The following is a 19459-nucleotide window of genomic DNA, read 5'->3' as shown; positions in this document are numbered from 1 at the left end:
CGCCCACTCGGCTTCAGCTCTCCGGCCCGGTTGGGGCGCGCCCGCTTCGAGGACCCCCATTGGCCCGATCCGACCGGTTCCGCGTGCCGGCCTCTGAATACAGCTCCGTGATTGGTTCTCCGGCCTGTCTGCCTGACGTAACCAATGGGCGGGGGAAAGGGACTATAAGTCGGGAAGGATGGAGGAGGAGGGGGAGGAGCTGACAGTGGTTGCGTCCAAGCCAACCGGGGATGGGGTGGGGAGAGAGAAAAGGTACACATGCGCACTCGCTTGCTCGCCGCTGGGCACAACCACCCCGCGGGGCGTCGAGTTGGGGTCACGTGACCCGCCCTAGCGACCGCGCCCCGCGGGGGCTTTTCAGGCGCTTCCCCGCCTCAGGGGAAGCAAAAGTAAGTCGGGCCTCCGCGCCTCGGAGTCGCTGGGGTGTCGGGGGTGACAGCCAGCCTGCTCCAGCCCTTTGGGCTTCCAAAGGGGAGGAGGGACGTGGAGAAAGAGAAGGAAACGCCCAACTTGTGTCCAGCTTGGCAGAGTGCTCCCCCATCTGTTTATTTCAGTGTCCCATTTCTCTCACGGGCAATTTGGGCCTCCGACCTCGAAGAAAAACTCGCAAGTGGCAAGGCCAGCGGGCTGGTCTTCGGGGACAGCGTCCCGTGTCGCGGCCGCCAGTCCACCCTGGAGGCCGCCAGCGCAACGGAGCGCGGGACGGGGAGCCCAAGCCGGGGTGGGTGGCGGCCCCGCACCTGTCCCGACAAGCAGGCTGCGGGGCCAAGTGCGGGCAGCCTGCGTCACGCGCCAGCCCCCGCCTCCCGCGGCCGGATCCCGCGTGGCCGCGCCGAGTGGACGGCGCGGCCTCCAGTTAACCCGCGCGGCGCGGTGACCCTGTTGCCCCTGAGACCCCGGGGCACCCCAGTGGAAGCAGCCACGCAAACGGGCGATGACCGCACAGAGGCAAACCCGCCACCCCAGACTCCGGCGTCAGGGGCAGGAGCCACCCACGGCTGGAGAAGTCGGCCAGGCCACCATCCCCCACTAGCTGCCACCTCGCGCACTCTCCTCACTTTGACCTGCAGGATATGGGTCCGCCTCCTTTATTTTCACCTGACTCCATCCCCTGCTTGTCTTGTGCTGCCCATTCACACTGGCCTTCTTTATGTTTCCCCAGGACACTAAGCTCTTTTCTGCCACAGGGCCTTTGCTGTCATGGTACACTCTCTCTGGACTCTTCCCCCTCCCCCCGCCCCTCAGTTCTCAAGGCTCAGCTCAAACGGCCTGTAAGCACAGAGCTCTTGTCATACCAGCCTTGTTAAAGTAGAGCCCCCTACTCTCCTATTGCCTGGTTTTACTGTTTGATACCCCGTATCACTACATGAAATGATCTACTATTGATGTGTTTTCTTACAGGACTGCTGTCTCCAAAAAGTAACTTCTTCAAGGTCAGAATCTTGGCAGTCTTCTTCCTGGTTGAATCTTTAAAAAGATAGGTAAGCTTTAGGAAGAAAGGGGGTTGGAGGCCACGCAGAAAGTACATGCCAGGCAAAAGTGGGTGTTAGAGGGGAACCCCAAGTTTTCAGGCAGCCAGAGTGGGAGCAGCAGGCCATGAATGCATTTTGTCCATCCACTATCAGAGGCACACAGCTTGGGGCTTACCTCTTTTGCACAAGCACAGTGAAAACTATCTGTTGATTCTGTAATATTAGAAGAATTTTTTCAATGATTACAATAGAAAAACATCTGAACATCTGTTATTTTTATGGCAAAGAAATTTTTTTTAACGTATTTTTTGAGAGACGGAGAGAGACAAAGCAGGAGCAGGGGAGGGGCAGAGAGAGGGAGGCATAGAATCCAAAGTAGGCTCCAGGCTCTGAGCTGTCACCACAGCCCTACACAGGGCTCGAACCCACAAACCTCGAGATCATGACCTGAGCCAAAGTTGGGCACTTAACCAACTGAGCCACCCAGGCGCCTGTGTGGCAAAAAATGTTTAATTTGAGGGCATTTTCATAGAGATTTTTCTGAGACTTGCCAAGGTATTAAATGAGTGTTCTCTCTCTCTCTCTCTCTCTCTTCCTCTCTTCCTCCCCCTCCCTGCCCCCAGACACACAGAGATGACTCTGGAGACCCAAGCTATTGGTCAGTTTCATTCTAAACTGCTGTTTATAAAACCTAAGCAGCATTATTACACGTCAATACCTGCTGGGTGCTCATAGCCAACCTGCAAGGACTGTGGGATGAGGCTCACCTGTGGCTACTGTAAAAACAGTATATGGCCTATGCTATGATGGCGGAAAGTTAGATTTGTAAGGAGGATAAATGGGTATTTCCCAGTGGTGGAATTTCAGAGGACTTCCTGGGGGGGGGGAAGCATTGCTAGACCATGAAGCACAGCCAAGGCTCCTGGAAGGCAGAGGCCCCTCAGAGCACTGGGACACATAAGTTGAAAGGCACAGAGATACAAAGCACCTGGGTGGCTCAGTTGGTTAAGTGTCTGACTTCAGCACAGGCCATGGTCTCACAGCTTATGGGTTCAGGCCCCACATCAGGCTCTGTGCTGACAGCTCAGAGCCTGCAGCCTGCTTCAGATTCTGTGTCTCCCTCTCTCTCTCTCTTCCCCTCCCCCGCTCATACTCTGTCTCTGTCCAAAATAAATAAACATTAGGGGCACCTGGGTGGCTGAGTCGGTTGGGCATCCGACTTCAACTCAGGTCAGGATCTCGCGGTCCGTGAGTTCGAGCCCTGCATCGGGCTCTGGGCTGATGGCTCAGAGCCTGGAGCCTGTTTCAGATTCTGTGTCTCCCTCTCTCTGCCCCTCCTCCGTTCATGCTCTGTCTCTCTCTGTCTCAAAAATAAATAAACGTTAAAAAAAAATTTTTTTTAAACAAAATAAATAAACATTAAAAAATAAAATAAAGGGATGGGGCGCCTGGGTGGCTCCGTCGGTTAACCGTCTGACTTCGGCTCAGGTCGTGATCTTGCGGTCCGTGAATTCGAGCCCCGCATCGGGCTCTGTGCTGACAGGTCAGAACCTGGAGCCTGCTTCTGATTCTGTGTCTCCCTCTCTCTCTGACCCTCCCCCCATTCATGCTCTCTCTCTGTCTCAAAAATAAAACGTTAAAAAAAATTTTTTAATTAAATTAAATTAAATAAAGGGGCACCTGGGTGGCTCAGTTGGTTAAGCGTCCGACTTCAGCTCAGGTCATGATCTCACGGTTTGTGGGTTCGAGCCCCACGTCGGGCTCTGTGCTAACAGCTCAGAGCCTGGAGCCTGTCCCGGATTCTGTCTTCCTTTCTCTCTGCCCCTCCCCCATTCACACTCTGTCTCTGTCTTTCTCAAAAATAAACAAACATTAAAAAAATAATAATAAAATAAAAAGAAAGGCACAGACATGGAAAAGGCTTACAAAACCAGTAATCTAGTTTGACTTGAACCACATTTTTTTTCTTTCTATTGATGAGATAGTGCCATCTAGTTTGGCCTTCTCAATAACTTTATAGGCACTTCCTGTCTGAGTGACCTTGGGCACATTAGTAAGACTCTTTGAGCATCAAAAATGGAGATGATAACAGAAATTCCTGAGGTTTGCTTTCAAGATTCAATGAGAATAAATGAGAAAAGAACTGAGTTCCTCACACATCCACAAAATTGCTCAATAAAGACTGACACTAAAAAAAAAAAAAAAAAAAATTAGTCCTCAAGGGGCCTGAGAAAGTGATCCTGGATTAGCCTCCAACCTTGGAATTGGGAGGTTTATAGGAGCCACAGTGCATGTGACATCTCTCAGCTAAACTCTGGAAACTTCACATCCATTTAAAGTAAGTAGCATTTGATGACTGAAGAAAATGTGAGTTAATGTATCCTTTCTTCTTTTTTTTTTTTTTTTTCATAAGCTCCATGCCCAACATGGGGCTGGAACTCAGGACCCCAAGATCAAGAATCACATGTTCCACAGACTAGGGCAGCCAGGTGCCACTGCACTTTGATTTTTAACACCTTCCAGACTTTTAGGTATGTATACATAAAGACTTTTTTTTTAAGTTTTTTTTTTTAACATTCGTTTATTTTTTTTTAATTTTTTTTTAACGTTTATTTATTTTTGAGACAGAGAGAGACAGAGCATGAACAGGGGAGGGGCAGAGAGAGAGGGAGACACAGAATCTGAAACAGGCTCCAGGCTCTGAGCTGTCAGCACAGAGCCCGACGCGGGGCTCGAACTCACGGATCGCGAGATCGTGACCTGAGCCGAAGTCTGCCGCTTAACCGACTGAGCCACCCAGGCGCCCCAACATTCATTTATTTTTGAGAGAGAGAGCGTGAGTGGGTGAGGGGCAGAGAGAGACGGAGACACAGAATCTGAAGCAGGCTCCACGCTCTGACCTGTCAGCACATAGCCCGATGCAGGGCTCGAGCAAACCTCGAGATCATGACCTGAACCAAAGTCGGATGCTTAACTGACTGAGCCACACAGGCACCCCTATATGTAAACACTTTTAAACACAAAAGATATATTACACAGCTTGTTATAAAACTGACCTTTTATTTTCCATTTTGTAATATATTTTGGACATCTTTTCCATGCCAACAATATACGTTGACCCTTGAACGATGTGGAGGTTAAGGGTATGACCCCACGCACAGTTGAAAATCCATGTGACTTTGTACACCCCTGAAACTTAACTACTGATAGCTTTCTATTGATTGGAAGCCTCATCCATCATAACATATACAGTTGGCTAACATGTAGGTTGTATGCTATGTATGTATTATATACTGTGTTCTTACAATAAAGGAAGCTAGAGAGAAGAAAATGTGACTAAGAACATTACAAGGAAGAATAAATACATTCACAGACCTGTACTGTATTGACTGCAAAAATTTGCATATAAGTGGACCAACGCAGTTCAAACCCATGTTCCTTAAAGGTCAACAGTAGTCACCTGCTTACTTCTTATTAACAGTCACATAGTACCCCATGGTATAGGCCCATCATAATGTATCAGTTCATCACCACAAAGCATTTTGGCTGTTTTCAGTGTTTTAGTACTATAGGAACACGTACTCAGGGTCTCTGTACAACTAACCCATCTTGGCCATCCTTTAATTCCTCCTTTCCTATACATTCCATGAGGTAGAATCCCCTGTAAGAGCACCATATTCTGTATTCACTGGTTCTAACAAGTACTCCTTGTTTCAACGGAAGAATTCCAATTGCACAGAAGAACAGAAAGTAAGAAGTGAAAAGTTATTCCACCTACCTTGTCTGGCATGTGTCTCAATCCTATACTCAAGAGCTAACATGTAACCTTTGGAAATGGTGTCCTTGTGTATGTGTGTATGTAACTATACACATGTATGTCCCCCCTTTAAGGAAAAACACGCGATCATTTTATGAGTACTATCACACTCTTCTTTCTCTTAACATAGTTTGACACCATTCCTTGTCAGTACATAAATCCTTTTAAAATATTCTGAAAGGGACTCCTGGGTGGCTCACTCAGTTGAGCAGCCGACTCCTGACTTTGGCTCAGGTCATGATTTCATGGTTCATGGAATCAAGCCCCATGTCAGGCTCTGTCTCTCTCAAAAATAAATATACATAGGGGCGCCTGGGTGGCGCAGTCGGTTAAGCGTCCGACTTCAGCCAGGTCACGATCTCGCGGTCCGTGGGTTCGAGCCCTGCGTCGGGCTCTGGGCTGATGGCTCAGAGCCTGGAGCCTGTTTCCGATTCTGTGTCTCCCTCTCTCTCTGCCCCTCCCCCGTTCATGCTCTGTCTCTCTCTGTCCCAAAAATAAATAAAAAACGTTGAAAAAAAATTAAAAAAAAAATAAATATACATAAAAAAATAACAAAAAAAGAAAAAGAAAATGTGCTTCAGAAAGGCAGAGCAATTGGCACTGGCTCCCATAAATACATGTGTGCCATTTTTCCATAGTCTTACTAATGGTATTAAAAAAAAAACAAAAACTCTGCACTTCGCTGATCAAAGAAATGAAAAAAGGTTATCTCCTTATGGCTGTACTTTGACTAGTCTAGTTTCCCAGGTTGTCATTGGCTTTCTGTTTCGTTTATCCTTTTCCATTTTTCTTGCTTTGAAAAATTTTTTAAAGAGTTCAGTCTTTGAATTTATAGCTCCTGAGTTTTGCATCAGGCTTAGAAAGGCTTTCCACACTCCCAAGATTATTTGTTCACATGATTGAATTAAAATTTTTTTTATGTTTATTCATTTTTGAAAGACACAGAGAGAGCACAAGCAGGGGTGGGGCAGAGAGAGTGGGGGACACAGAATCTGAAGCAGGCTCCAGGCTCTGAGCTGTCAGCACAGAGCCCAACGCGGGGCTTGAACTCATGAACCACGAGATTGTGACCTGAGCCGAAGTCGGACGTTCAACTGACTGAGCCACCCAGGCGCCCCCATGTGATTGAATTAAAACTGAAATGGAAGCCCATCTTTTTCCTTCTCTCTTGGACTACCACACAGCAACGTCAAGAGAATGGGTGATACCCACAGCTTCTCGTGATACATGATGCGTGCATTCATCACAGTAGGCCATACACGCGGCCTCATAGATCAATTACTGCCAGGAAAGCTCAAAGTTAGAATGAAGGGCATGAGTCAAAAGACATGAGAAAAGTCAAATAACATTGTGAGCACAAGAGGTCAATAAAAACAAGATAAAATCAAACATCTTTTACTTAACATTTCACCGCACATACATTTAAAAAAAGGCAGTCCTTTTTGGGTTTTAATACGTTGCCTGCTCAAGTTTAGCACCAGTGTTGGCGTTATTAAGTACACTCTTGAGCTGGTTTCTGAATTTCACTTTTGCTACAAGACATGGCATCTGGTTCCCCCAGAGGGGGTGAGCTGAGGGAGAATGCCAGGAGGAAGTTCTCCTTTTTATGACCTAGCCTCAGAAGTCATAAGCATGTGTACAGTCTCTTCCATGGAAGCAAGCCACTAACTCTGGGTCGCGTTCAAGGCCAGGGGGATTGGCTCCACCTTTGAAGGGAGGCATGCTATAGAAATGGGGATATACTTTAAAACACCACATCTCGGTTGTACCCGTGCTGCACTCAGCTTCCTACTGAGGGTGAGATTCTTTGACCGTGCAGTCCTGGACTCCAAAGGTGGGGTGGCTTGTTGGAGATGCGGGTGACTCCCCCCACTCACATTTCAGTCACCGTGTATGGGAACAATGATCTGCTCTTCTGGGAGGTGGGGGAAGGAGTGTGGAAGGGATGTGTTCTGATTCCTTCTCATGCCTTTCCTGTGATCAAATGTGGTCACAACTCACCTCACTTGGTAAATTAAAGGGACGTGTTTCTCCCTAAACTCTTGTTTTCTGTAGAAACACAGAAAACAAATTGTGACGGAAGATTTTCGACAGATTTGAAACCTTATATGTTCTCCTCCCCTTGCTATGAAATGCAGCTTACCTTGGGCAAATAATTCTACCTTTCTTAAGAAAAAGAGAAAATACTGCTAGTCTTGGGGTGCGTGGGTGACTCAGTTGATTGAGCATCCGACTCTTGATTTCAGCTCAGATCATGAACCCGGGGTCATGGGATATAGCCAGCTTAAGATTCTCTCTCTCTCTGTCTCTCTCTCTCTGTCTCTCTGTCTCTCTCTCTCTCTCTCTCCCCTCCCCCCCCCCCGAGAAAAAGAAAGAAAAAATACTGCTAGTCTGTTTAAAACACAGAAAAAAGTGTCAGAGAATCTCAGACCTTGTGGGGGAAATTATAGATTCTCCCAAAGGTCTCTCAAAACTGAGCACAGAATGGGATAATGTAAGCATGTTGGAGACTGCATGCTTCTCTCCCAATATCCATTCCACAGTTATTTTTTGCAAACAGAGCCTAAATTGTATTCAAGTGGGCAGTGTGCCCAGCTTAAGGACTACATTTCCCAGCCTCCTTTGCAAGGAAGGGAGGATGATGAAATCATAAGAGGAAGTCATTGGGTGGGGCTTCCAAGAAAGCTATTTAAAAGGAAGTGATTTAGCTTGGTCTCTTGCTCTTGCTACTTCCTCCTTCCTGTTGCCTGGAACTCAAACAAGGTAGCCAGGGCTGCAGCAGCCATCTTTGACCATGAGGTAACCTTGAGGAAGGAAGCCATATGCCGAGAATAGTGGAGCAGAAAGGAGGAAGTCTGATGAATTTGTGGATGTCCTCAGACCACTATTTAAGTAAAAGAAAAGCCCTCTAGTTTATATAAGCAGCTGTGGTTGGGTCTCTGCACCAACAGCTAAATGCAATCCATTGCTCGTTATATGTAAAGGACGTAGTAATCTGCGCAGTGCTAAACAAATGTAATCTCCTGTAGCTTGGGGAAATGTGAGGTTGCTGGTTGTGCTTCCTCTTTGCTTTTACCCACCTTTTATGCAACTTTGCCCCATTACAACAGCGTGTTCCTTCCAGGGCTGGTGTTCAGCCTGGAACTGTAGCTGCAAGTTGCTGCCAGTTATCAGATAGTACTCCGGTTAGGAACGATCTCTCTTTCTGGCTCCTCTCTGAGGGGTGAATCACAGGCAATTAAGTGCATTCAGAAAGACAGCCCGTGGCCTTTCCGACTTGTGAGAACTCTGCCTGTGGTGCCCAGGGCTTGGGCTGAAGGCACGCTTCAGCCCGGTGGTGATGTCACTGTGAAAAGTCTCATGATAACGCTGTTTCTCAGGCCTCCGGCTTCTGCCTGCTAAGTGATTCCTTCACTTTCCTAAAATCTGTGGGGGTTTTTTAAATGTTTGTTTTTGAGAGAGAGGGAAAGAGAACACGAGCCAGGGAGGGGCAGAGAGAGAGGGAGACAGAGAATCCCAAGAAAGCTCTATGCTGTCCACGCAGAGCCCAACACAGGACACAAACTCACGAACCATGAGATCATGACCTGAGCTGAAACCAAGAGTCAGATGCCTAACAGACTGAGACACTCAGGTGCCCCCCAAAACCAGTTTTAAAATGGCACAGCTCTCAGGGGCGCTGGGGTGGCTCATTTGGTTCAGCATCCAACTTCAGCTCAGCCCATGATCTTGCAGTTCATGAGTTCGCGCCCCATGTCAGGCTCTGTGATGACAACTCAGAGCCTGGAGCTGCCTCAGATTCTGTGTCTCCCTCTCCCTCTCTCTACCCATCCTCTACTTGTGTGCACGCTCTCCTCTCTCTCTCAAAAATAAACATTTAAAAAATAAAATAAAGTAATAAAATGGCACAGCTCTGAAAAACAAAGGCTCAGTTCCGTTTGCCAGGCTGGGTCTCACTAGAGAAACAGCTTCTCATTGAGGTGAGATGTCTATGCAGTGGAGTCACAGTATCTGACCGAAACCAGCATCCTGAAACAGTAATGCAGGCTCTCGAATTCAATCCCCAGCTCTGTGATTCTCACCTGAATCCCCCCCCAGTCGATCTCATTCAAATGCACAGTCCAGTTCCACACAGCTGGGGTGCGCCCTGGGTGGGTGCCCGTCCAATAAGCCCCCAGCGATGCCCGTGCCCCAATGCACAGACGGCGTCTTGAGTGGGAAGGCATTTGCTGGCTGTTCTCAAAACACAGTCCCAGGCTGTCAGGCACCTTCTTGTCATTTAGGTCTCAGTTCACATGTCACTTCCTCTGAGCAGTCCTCCTTGACCGGGCGTTCCACAGCAGAGTCTCCCAGCCCCCATCACTTCTACCTCACCCACATTTCACCTGCAGCACATGCCCCCCCCTCCATGCACCGCATGTTTATATGCATCTTCCCCCCCGCCCCCAACCTCCACTACAATTGACATAGGATCATGTCAACTGATTCTCTCAGTCACAAATTTAGAATTTGGGTGGAGACCAGAAATTGGGAGCTAAGTAACATTAATGGCTAGGTGATTCTTTTTTTTTTTTTTAATTTATTGTCAGATTGGTTTCCATACAACACCCAGTGCTCATCCCAACAGGCGCCCTCGTCAATGCCCATCACCCACTTTCCCCTCTCCCCCACCCCCCCATCAACCCTCAGTTTGTTGTCAGTATCCCAGAGTCTCTTATGGTTTGCCTCCCTCCCTCTCTGTAACTTTTTTTCCCCTTCCCCTCCCCCATGGTCTTCTGTTAAGTTTCTCAGGATCCACATATGAGTGAAAACATGGTATCTGTCTTTCTCTGCCTGGCTTATTTCACTCAGCATAATACCCTCCAGTTCCATCCACATTGCTGCAAAAGGCCAGATTTCATTCTTTCTCAAGTACTATTCCATTGTATATATAAACCACATCTTCTTTATCCGTTTGTCAGTTGATGGACCTTTAGGATCTTTCCATAATTTGCCTGTTGTTGAAAGTGCTGCTATAAGCATTGGGGTACATGTGCCCCTATGCATCAGCATTACTATATCCCTTGGGTAAATGCCTGGTAGCACTATTGCTCAGTCGTAGGATAATTGTATTCTTAATTTTTTGAGGAACCTCCACACTGTTTTCCAGAGCGGCTGCACCAGTTTGCATTCCCACCAGCAGTGCAAGAGGGTTCCCGTTTCTTCGCATCCTTGCCAACACCTATAGTCTCCTGATTTGTTCATTTTAGCCACTCTGACTGGTGTGAGGTGGTATCTGAGTGTGGTTTTGACTTGTGTTTCCCTGACGAGGAGTGACATTGAGCATCTTTTCATGTGCCTGTTGGCCATCCGGATGTCTTCTTTGGAAAAGTGTCTATTCATGTCCACTGCCCATTTTTTCACTGGATTATTTATTTTGGGAGTGTGGAGTTTGTGAGTTCTTTATAGATTTTGGATGCTAGCCCTTTATCCGATAGGTCATTTGCAAATATCTTTTCCCATTCCGTCGATTGCATGGCTAGGTGATTCTATTCCTCCATAACCCAGGACATAACCCAGCCTAGGAGCCACCTCTGTTTCCCTACCCGCCCCCCCCCCCCCCCCCGCTCTCAAATTCATTTCGTATTAAGCTGAAGCTTCATAGTTTCTAATGTTTGCATAATCCCAGTGTACTACTATTAGCCTTTTGCCATTTTTCCTTCCAGTCTTTTAATACTTTTTTCCAGTCTTGGGGCTCTTGGATGCCTTTGTCAGTTGAGCATTCTGCGACTTCAGCTCAGGTCATGATCTCACGGTTCGTGGGTTCGAGCCCTGCGTTGGGCTGTGTGCTGACAGCTCGGAGCCTGGAGCCTGCTTCAGATTTGTATCTCCCTCTCTCTCTCTGTCCCTCCCCCACTCGTTCTCTCTTTCTCTCTCAAAAATAAACATTAAAAAATGTATATATTTTTCAGGGGCGCCTGGGTGGCGCAGTCGGTTAAGCGTCCGACTTCAGCCAGGTCACGATCTCGCGGTCTGTGAGTTCGAGCCCTGCGTCGGGCTCTGGGCTGATGGCTCAGAGCCTGGAGCCTGTTTCCGATTCTGTGTCTCCCTCTCTCTCTGCCCCTCCCCCGTTCATGCTCTGTCTCTCTCTGTCCCAAAAAATAAATAAACGTTGAAAAAAAAATTTAAAAAAAAAGTATATATTTTTCAAGTCTTTTATATTAACATAATTATTTCCATAATTAACAGCAGGGCCCCTGGCTCCTATGGGCTTGGCCAGCCAGTTGTGCTCATCTACCCAACTGCTTCTCCGGTGACATCATGAGGTGGCTTGAAATCAGCCACGGGGGGGAGGGGGGGGATGTTTACAGCATGAAAATCAGCAAATACCACAAACCAGAGCTTTTCTTTTCAGGGAGTCAGTTGTTAAGAACCCATCAACTCGCCATTGATTTGACTTATAAGACATTGGGTTTCCCCAGCCACGTATCCACTGACTAGTTAACATTCTCCTGAAGTGTACTAGATTAGGTCCTTTTAAATGGAGATGGATGCCATATAAATAAACAGAAACAAGAAACTTCTAGGAAGTGATAAAGTATAAAGAAAATTAATGAAACCACTGATAATGTTGAACGTATTCCTTTTCTCCCCTGCCCCCCATCACAAACAATTCCTCAAGTTTCAAAAAGGTCTAAGAAAATGGGACACCTGGCTTGCTCAGTCAGTTAAGCATCCGACTCACTGGTTCATGAGTTCAAGCCCCAAGTCGGGCTCTGTGCTGACAGAATGGAGCCTGCTTGGGATTCTCTGCCTCCCTCTCTTTGTCCTCCCCTGCTCATACTCCCTCTCTCTCTCTTAAAAATACATAAATAAACATTTTTTAAAATGCCTAAGAAAAAAAGAAATAAAAGGTCTAAAGGGCATTCTTCCTAATGGCTGCGTATTATTTACTCCTTGTAATAATAATCTTCTGATGTATTTATGCTTTCCTCGGCAGTTCAGAGTTTCTCAGCCTCAGCACTGTTGATATTCTGAGTCGAATAACTCCTGTGGGGGGCTGTCTCATGCTTTGAGACGTGGCTTTTACCCACTAGATGCCAGTAGCAATGCCCACTGCACACCAGCTGTGGCAACCAGAAATGTCTCCAAGTCTCGCCCCCTGGTGGTCAAAATCACCCCAGCTGAAGGTCACTGACTCAGCTGGACTTGACCTTAGCAAAGACCTCCAGGAAGGAAGCGCATCTCAGAGAGTGGCCCCATGATCAGTAGCAGGTGTGCCAACTGGGAACTTACTAGAAACGAAGATTCTCTAAAATAAAAACTATAATTAATTAATATAAAAAGTTTTAATAAATAAAAAATAAAAATTTTTTAAATTTGTTTTCATTTTTGAGAAAGAGTGTGCATGAGAGCTGGGGAAGGGCAGAGAGAAAGGGAGACAGAGGATCCCAAGTGGGCAGTGACAGCAGAAAGCTCAATGTGGGGCTCAAATTCACGAACTGCGAGGTCATGATCTGAGCCAAAGCTGGACGCTTAACTGACTGAGCCACCCAGGCGCCCCTAAAAAATCTTTTTTAATTTTTTAGAAAGGGGGGGGGTAGGAATCAGTTAAGCATCTGACTCTTGATCTCAGCTCAGGTTTTGATCTCAGGGTTGTGAGTTCAAGCCCCACTTTGGGCTCCACGTGGAGCATACTGAAAGGAAGGAAGGAAGGGAAGAAAGAAATGACAATTCTCAGGCACCTCTCCAGACACCTGAAATCAGAATCTCTGGGGTGGGACCAGGCAGTCTGTGCTTTAACAAGCCCTCCTGGGGATTCTGATGCACACTCCAGCTTGATAAGGTCCAGGGATGAAGGTTTTCGGAATCACAACACTGTTCCGTGCCGTCCTGCAGTGCGTGGTTGTGGTTGCATCATAATCATGTCCCCCCCCCAAACCCCCCCCGCACCTGCTGATCCTTGGCTGGTACAGGTGATTAGAGAAAATTAGCTGAGTTAGGTGTACTTTTGACTTAAGTACCACCTTTCAGCCCAAGATTACCAAACACCACTTATTTTTACCCCAGGGAGGCTCTGGGAGGCTCCAGGGCCAGAGGCAAAGTTAAGAATAGAAAGCAAATGGGTCCTGACTGTAAGTTCCAACCACCACGGGGTGTTTCTCCACTACATGTAAACCGTGGTTTTCTAAATAAAGAGCAGTTTGGTCTTTTCAGAAACCAAAGAACCACAAAATGCAAAGCCAAGCCAAGATGTACCACTAGTCGCTACCTCCTGCTCTTCTTACCGTCTTGTACATTGGCTACCATGAACTCAGTTCAGAAATATGGGTTCACAGGGGCACCTGGGTGGCTCAGTTGGTTGAGCCTCCGGTTCTAGATTTCAGCTCAGGTCATGATCCCAGGGCTGTGGGATCAAGCCCCATGTCAGGATTCATCTGCACCGCGCAGCATGGAAGCTGCTTAGGATTCTCTCTCTCTCTCTCTCTCTCTCTCTCCCTCCGCCCCTTCTCCCTTGCTCATGTGCACTCTCTCTTTCTTAAAATAAAAAAAAAAAAGAAGTAAAAAAAGAAATATGGGTTCACAAGCTTTCTTCCATGGTTCATAAATGGGTGTTCCTACCACTGGAACAAGAATGCCTCTGGTCTAGCAGAGGTGGGGGTATCACCCCATTCTGGGAAGCATTTGGAATGGGGGGTGGTGGGAGATGGCTGTCACAGACACTGGGACTTCTGGTGTTTACTGGTTAGTTCCAGAATGGTTAAACATCTTACAGAGTAGTTTGTGGGACTGTAGAGTGGTACAATCACTTTGAAAAATAAGCCAAGAGTTTCTTTTAAAATTCAACATACAGGGGGTGCCTGGATGACTCAGCCCATTAAGAACCTGACACTTAGGGGGCGCCTGGGTGGCTCGGTCAGTTAAGCGTCCGACTTCGGCTCAGGTCATGATCTCATGGTCCGTGAGTTCAAGCCCTGCGTCGGGCTCTGTGCTGACAGCTCAGAGCCTGGAGCCTGTTTCAGATTCTGTGTCTCCCTCTCTCTCTGCCCCTCCCCTGTTCATGCTCTGTCTCTCTGTCTCAAAAATAAATAAACGTTAAAAAAAAAATTAAAAAAAAAAAAAAGAACCTGACACTTAGTTTAGGCTTAGGTCATGATCTCATGGTTGATGAGTTTGAGCCCATCAGGATCCATGCTGATGGTGCAGAGCCTGCTTGGGATCCTCTCTTCCTCTATCTCTGCCCCTCCCGTAGTCTCTCTCTCTCTCAAAATAAGTGAATAAACTTTAAAAAAAAAAATGTTGGGGCGCCTGGGTGGCGCAGTCGGTTAAGTGTCCGACTTCAACCAGGTCACGGTCTCGCGGTCCGTGAGTTCGAGCCCCGCGTCAGGCTCTGGGCTGATGGCTCAGAGCCTGGAGCCTGTTTCGGATTCTGTGTCTCCCTCTCTCTGCCCCTCCCCCGTTCATGCTCTGTCTCTCTCTGTCCCAAAAATAAATAAACATTGAAAAAAAATTTAAAAAAAATGTTAATTCCGTATAGAGGATGCCTGGCTGCCTCAGTTGGTAGGGAATCTTACTCTCGATCTTGGGATTGTGAGTTTAGAGACTTAGGTAATATCCAACTGTGTGGAGATTACTTTAAAAATAAAAACATAGGGGAACCTGGGTGGCAGTCAGTTAAGAGTCCGACTTCAGTTCAGATCATGATCTCACACTCCCTGAGTTTGAGCCCCAATGTTGGGGTCTTTGCTGACAGCTCAGAGCCCGGAGCCTGTTTCCAATTCTGTGTCTCCCTCTCTCTCTGCCCCTCCCCCGCTGGTACTCTGTCTCTCAAAAATAAAAATAAACATAAAAAATAATAAAAATAAACTTCACAAAATAAAATAAAATTCAACATAACACTCACAATAATACTCTACCATTTCCACCAATACTCCTAGGTATTTCCCAAAGAGAAAAGAAAGCCTATATCCGCACTTATACTTACATGCTCTTCTTTAAAATATTTTTTTTTGTTTAGTATTTATTTATTTGGGTGAGGGAAGGCCAGAGAGAGCCAGAGACACAGGATCTGAAGCAAGCTCTGTACTGAAAGCAGCAAGCCGGAAGCGGGGCTTGAACTCATGAAGTGTGAGATCATGACCTGATCTGAAATCAGATGCTTAACCAATTGAGCCACCCAGGCACCCCCCTGTGTTTCTCTGCAATAGGCAGAAACTGGAAGCAACCCGAATGTCCAACAGGTGGAAAGATAAACAGACCATAGTGCATCCATACACTGCTGCTATGCAGCAGTGAGAAGAAATGAACTCTCGGTCCACAGTACAACACGGGTGAATCTCCGAATAACTATGCTAAGTAAAGGAAACCAGACCCCCCCCCAAAAAAGTGTGTGCCTTATGATTCATTCCCTTTATAGAAAATGCAAACTAATCTATAGCCACAGAAAACAGATGAAAGTTTGCCTGGGGATGTGGGGGAGGACAGGGAAGGACCAGAAGGAGGGATTACAAGAAGATTCTATTGTAATCTCCTTTGGGAAAGGAAACAGTTTGGGTGATAGTTATGTTAATTAAGCCTCTACGGGGCTGCTGAGGACCTGGCAGCTGGATTCTTTTCAGCAGAGGAAAAGAAAGGAGGTGCCCAAGACAGAAATGACAGTTTTTTATAACCTACCCTTGGAGGTGACATCCATCACTTCAGCTGTATTCTATTCACTGGAGGCAAGTCAGTGAGTTCACCCCACACCATGGGGAAGGGAATTACACAAGGGCATGAATACCAGGAGGTGTGGATCTTTGGGGACCCCCTCAGAGGCTGCCCAGCACAAGGAACAGGTGCAAATACATGCATCTTCCCTAGCTCTTCCTAAACAGGGGTGCGTTAACCATGGCGCTGGCAGACCACAATCCCAAAATCACAAGGACATTTTCTTTCCTTCTTAAAAAATACAGCACTTGTATAGCATGGAGACTAGAGTTAATAATACCGTGTCGTACATTGGAAAGTTGTTGAAACAGTAAATCTTACAAGTTCTATTCACAAGGAGAAAGGGTCTGTAAAGCTGTGCGGTGATGGATGTTAACTAAATTTACTGTGGTCATCATTTAACAATATATACAAATATTGAATCATTATGTTGCATACCTGGAACTAATACAGTGTTACATGTCAATTGCCAGTTAGATCTCAACTGAAAAAAAAATTAGAATCATGTCCCCTGTACCCCAGGGGTGCTAAGAGCTGATGGTACCAATATGTTTGGCAGACTGTGTTTCTGTGAATTCTCCCAGCAGCTGAAGCAACAGCCTTTTGTTAAGAGAACAGGAGAGGCCCAGGCTCAGAGTGGGGTGAAGGTTTCGAGGGGCGGTACGCTGCATCCTCCAAATGCACACTGTGGGTTATTGTCTGGGAGCATTCAAACATCTGTTCTAGTAGTCAGGCTACTGCCAGTGACTGAACCACAATGACAAGAAGATCGAATCAGCTAAACCTCACGGAAGTGAATTCCTTGCTCAGGCAGAGCCTGCTCTGGGTCCAGGCAACAATCCATCACAGCTGCTGCCCTCCACGGGATGATGCACAGTGACTCAGGGATGCAGGCAGCTTCTGTCTTGTGACTCCACCCTCCGCGAAGGGGAAGACAAAGCCTGGAGAGTCTTACTTACGGTGGCTTTTTGCTCCCTCAGATAGGAAGTGACACATCACTTCTGATCATAATCTGTTGGCCAGAGCCAGTCATATGACCCTGCCTAACACTATCTCCTGACACCCAAGAACAAAGACCTGGATATTGTGGCAATCCATAATAACATTTTCATAGAAGGTCGCCCAGCCACACATAAGATTTCACATGTGGGTTTTTTTTTTATTTTATTTAGGTTTTTTTTTAATTTATTTATTTTGAGAGAGACAGAGACAGTGTGAGCAAGGGAGGGGTGGGGGGAGGAGAGAATCCCAAGCAGCTTCATGCTCAGTGCAGAGCCCCACGTGGGTTTCAAACCCACGAAAGCCTGAGATCATGGCCTGCGAAACCAAGAGTCGGATGCTTAGCTGATGGAGCCACCCAGGCGCCCCTATTTTATTTAAATCCAAGTTAGTTAACATATAGTGTAATCATGATTTCAGGAATAGAAATTAGTGATTCATCGACAATAAAACACCTGGGGCTTATCCCAACAAGCACCTCCTTCATGCCCATCACCCATTTAGCCCATTCCCCCACCCAACACCCTGCCAGCAACCCTCAGTTTGTTCTCTATATTTAAGAGTCTCTTATGGTTTGCCTCCCTCTCTGTTTTTAACCTTATTTTTCCTTCCCTTCCTCTGTGTTCATCTGTTGTGTTTCTTAAATTCCACATATGAGTGAAATCATATGATATTTGTCTTTCTGTGACTTATTTCGCTCACCATAATATACTCTAGTTCCATCCACGTTTTACAAATGGCAAGGTTTCATTCTTTTTCATTGCCGAGTAATACTCCATTGTACCACATCTTCTTTATCCATTCATCAGTCGATGGGAACTTGGGCTCTTTTGATACTTTGGCTATTGGCTATAAACATTGGGGTGCATGTGCCCCTTCGAATCAGCATTTTTTTGTATCCTTTGGATAAATACCTAGTAGTGCAATTGCTGGGTGTAGGGTAGTTCTATTTTTAATTTTCTGAGGAACCTCACACTGTTTTCCCAAGTAGCTACACCAGTTTGCATTCCCACCAGCAGTACAAAAGTGTTCTCTTTCCTCTGCATTCTCACCAATGTCTGTTGTTTCCTGAGTTGTTAATTTTGATTCTACATGTGTTGATATTTATCATAACGCCTTTGTATTAACTTATTTGATCCCCATAATTCCTCAAGGAGGTTGATATTTTTATTCCTATTTTAAAGAGGAATTGAGGCACAATGAAGTTCCTATCCACAGAACACTTGTTTTTGTTTATGATATTTCTTTAAAAATTTTTTTTAAATGTTTGTTTATTTTTGAGAGAGACAGAGACAGAAACAGAGTGTGAGTAGGCAAGGGGCAGAGGGAGAGGGAGACACAGATTCTGAAGCAGGATCCAGGCTCCGAGCTGTCAGCACAGAGCCTGATGCAGGGCTCGAACTCACAAACCGCGATTTCACGACCTGAGCCAAAGTCGGACTCTTAACCGACTGAGCCACCCAGGTGCTCAAATAAATAAAAACATTAAAAAAATTTTTTTTTAAAAACACACCAAAGCAATTTGCACAGATTTTTAAACAACTATTTAATATGCGGTGTTGGTGGGGATATAGAGAAATAGGCATTTCATATGCTGTCCGGCGTGAGAGTGGAAATGAGGAGGGCGTTCAGCAGTTAGCATCCAAAGATTTCAAATATGTCATCCTAACCCTTCGATTCTATGTTTAGAAATTTATGTGAAGAAAACAAATCTGTATGCAAAGATTTGGTTAGCAGAAAACCCAACCTAGCTTACTACAGAATTATTTGTAGGAACCCAAAACTGAAAATGACCTAAGTGCCCCAAATAGGAAATTAGCTTTAAAATCGACAACCCTGCAGTTCAATGGCATCTGGTGTCGCTGTTGGTGGGTTCGGAACCCATGTCAGGCTCTGTGCTGACAGCTCAGAGCCTGGTGCCTGTTTCAGATTCTGTGTCTCCCTCTCTCTGCCCCTCCCCCTGCTCACACACGGTCTCTCGCTTTCTCTCTCAAAAGTAAACATTGAAAAGAATTCCACAAAATAAATGAAAACATTGGTCAATTGTGACAAATACATGATAATGTAAGGTGTTTGTAATATGGGAAAATCGTGCGGGAAACGCAGACGGTGTGGGGTATATGGAGAGTTGCTGGCACTATCTTCACAACTTTTCTGTAAATTTAAAACTGTTCTAAAACTTTATTATTAAAAAAAAAAAAAAATCACCCAGGGTGCCTGGGTGGATCAGTTGACTGAGCATCTGGCTCTTGATTTTGGCTCAGGTTATGATGTCACGGCTGGTGGGATTGAGTCCACATCAGGACTGTTAGGGATTCTCTCTCTCCCTGTCTCTCTCCGCCCCTCCCTTGTGCAAGCTCTCTCTCTCTCTCAAAAATAAATAAACATAAAAAAAAAAATTTCAACCAATTGTGATCATTTGGTCCACTTTAAAAAACACACACACAAGGGTTCTTGCCTCTAGCTGTAAGGACACAAGGCTCTT

General features: G+C 46.2%; 2 long non-coding RNA genes across 6 annotated transcripts in view; both read left to right on the top strand.

The window, feature by feature from the left end:
• The first annotated feature begins 395 nt into the window (after positions 1–395).
• On the top strand, positions 396–2868 carry LOC128313697 (uncharacterized). Its single transcript, XR_008294751.1, has 2 exons — positions 396–1077; positions 1402–2868. It is a non-coding gene; the product is annotated as an uncharacterized LOC128313697 (long non-coding RNA).
• A 304-nt stretch (positions 2869–3172) lies between these two features.
• The window catches only part of LOC106971799 (uncharacterized), a 27823-nt gene continuing 11536 nt past the window's right edge, over positions 3173–19459 (top strand). For 2 of the 5 annotated variants that reach the window (XR_008294549.1, XR_008294546.1), the window contains exon 1: positions 3173–4003. This is a non-coding gene — a long non-coding RNA (uncharacterized LOC106971799). The remainder of the gene's footprint in view (positions 4004–19459) is intronic. The other 3 variants (XR_008294550.1, XR_008294547.1, XR_008294548.1) reach the window with 3 other exon arrangements.

This window comes from Acinonyx jubatus, chromosome E3 (assembly GCF_027475565.1).
Source record: "Acinonyx jubatus isolate Ajub_Pintada_27869175 chromosome E3, VMU_Ajub_asm_v1.0, whole genome shotgun sequence".
Taxonomy (NCBI): Eukaryota; Metazoa; Chordata; class Mammalia; order Carnivora; family Felidae; genus Acinonyx; species Acinonyx jubatus.
This window is presented reverse-complemented; position numbering and strand designations above follow the sequence as displayed.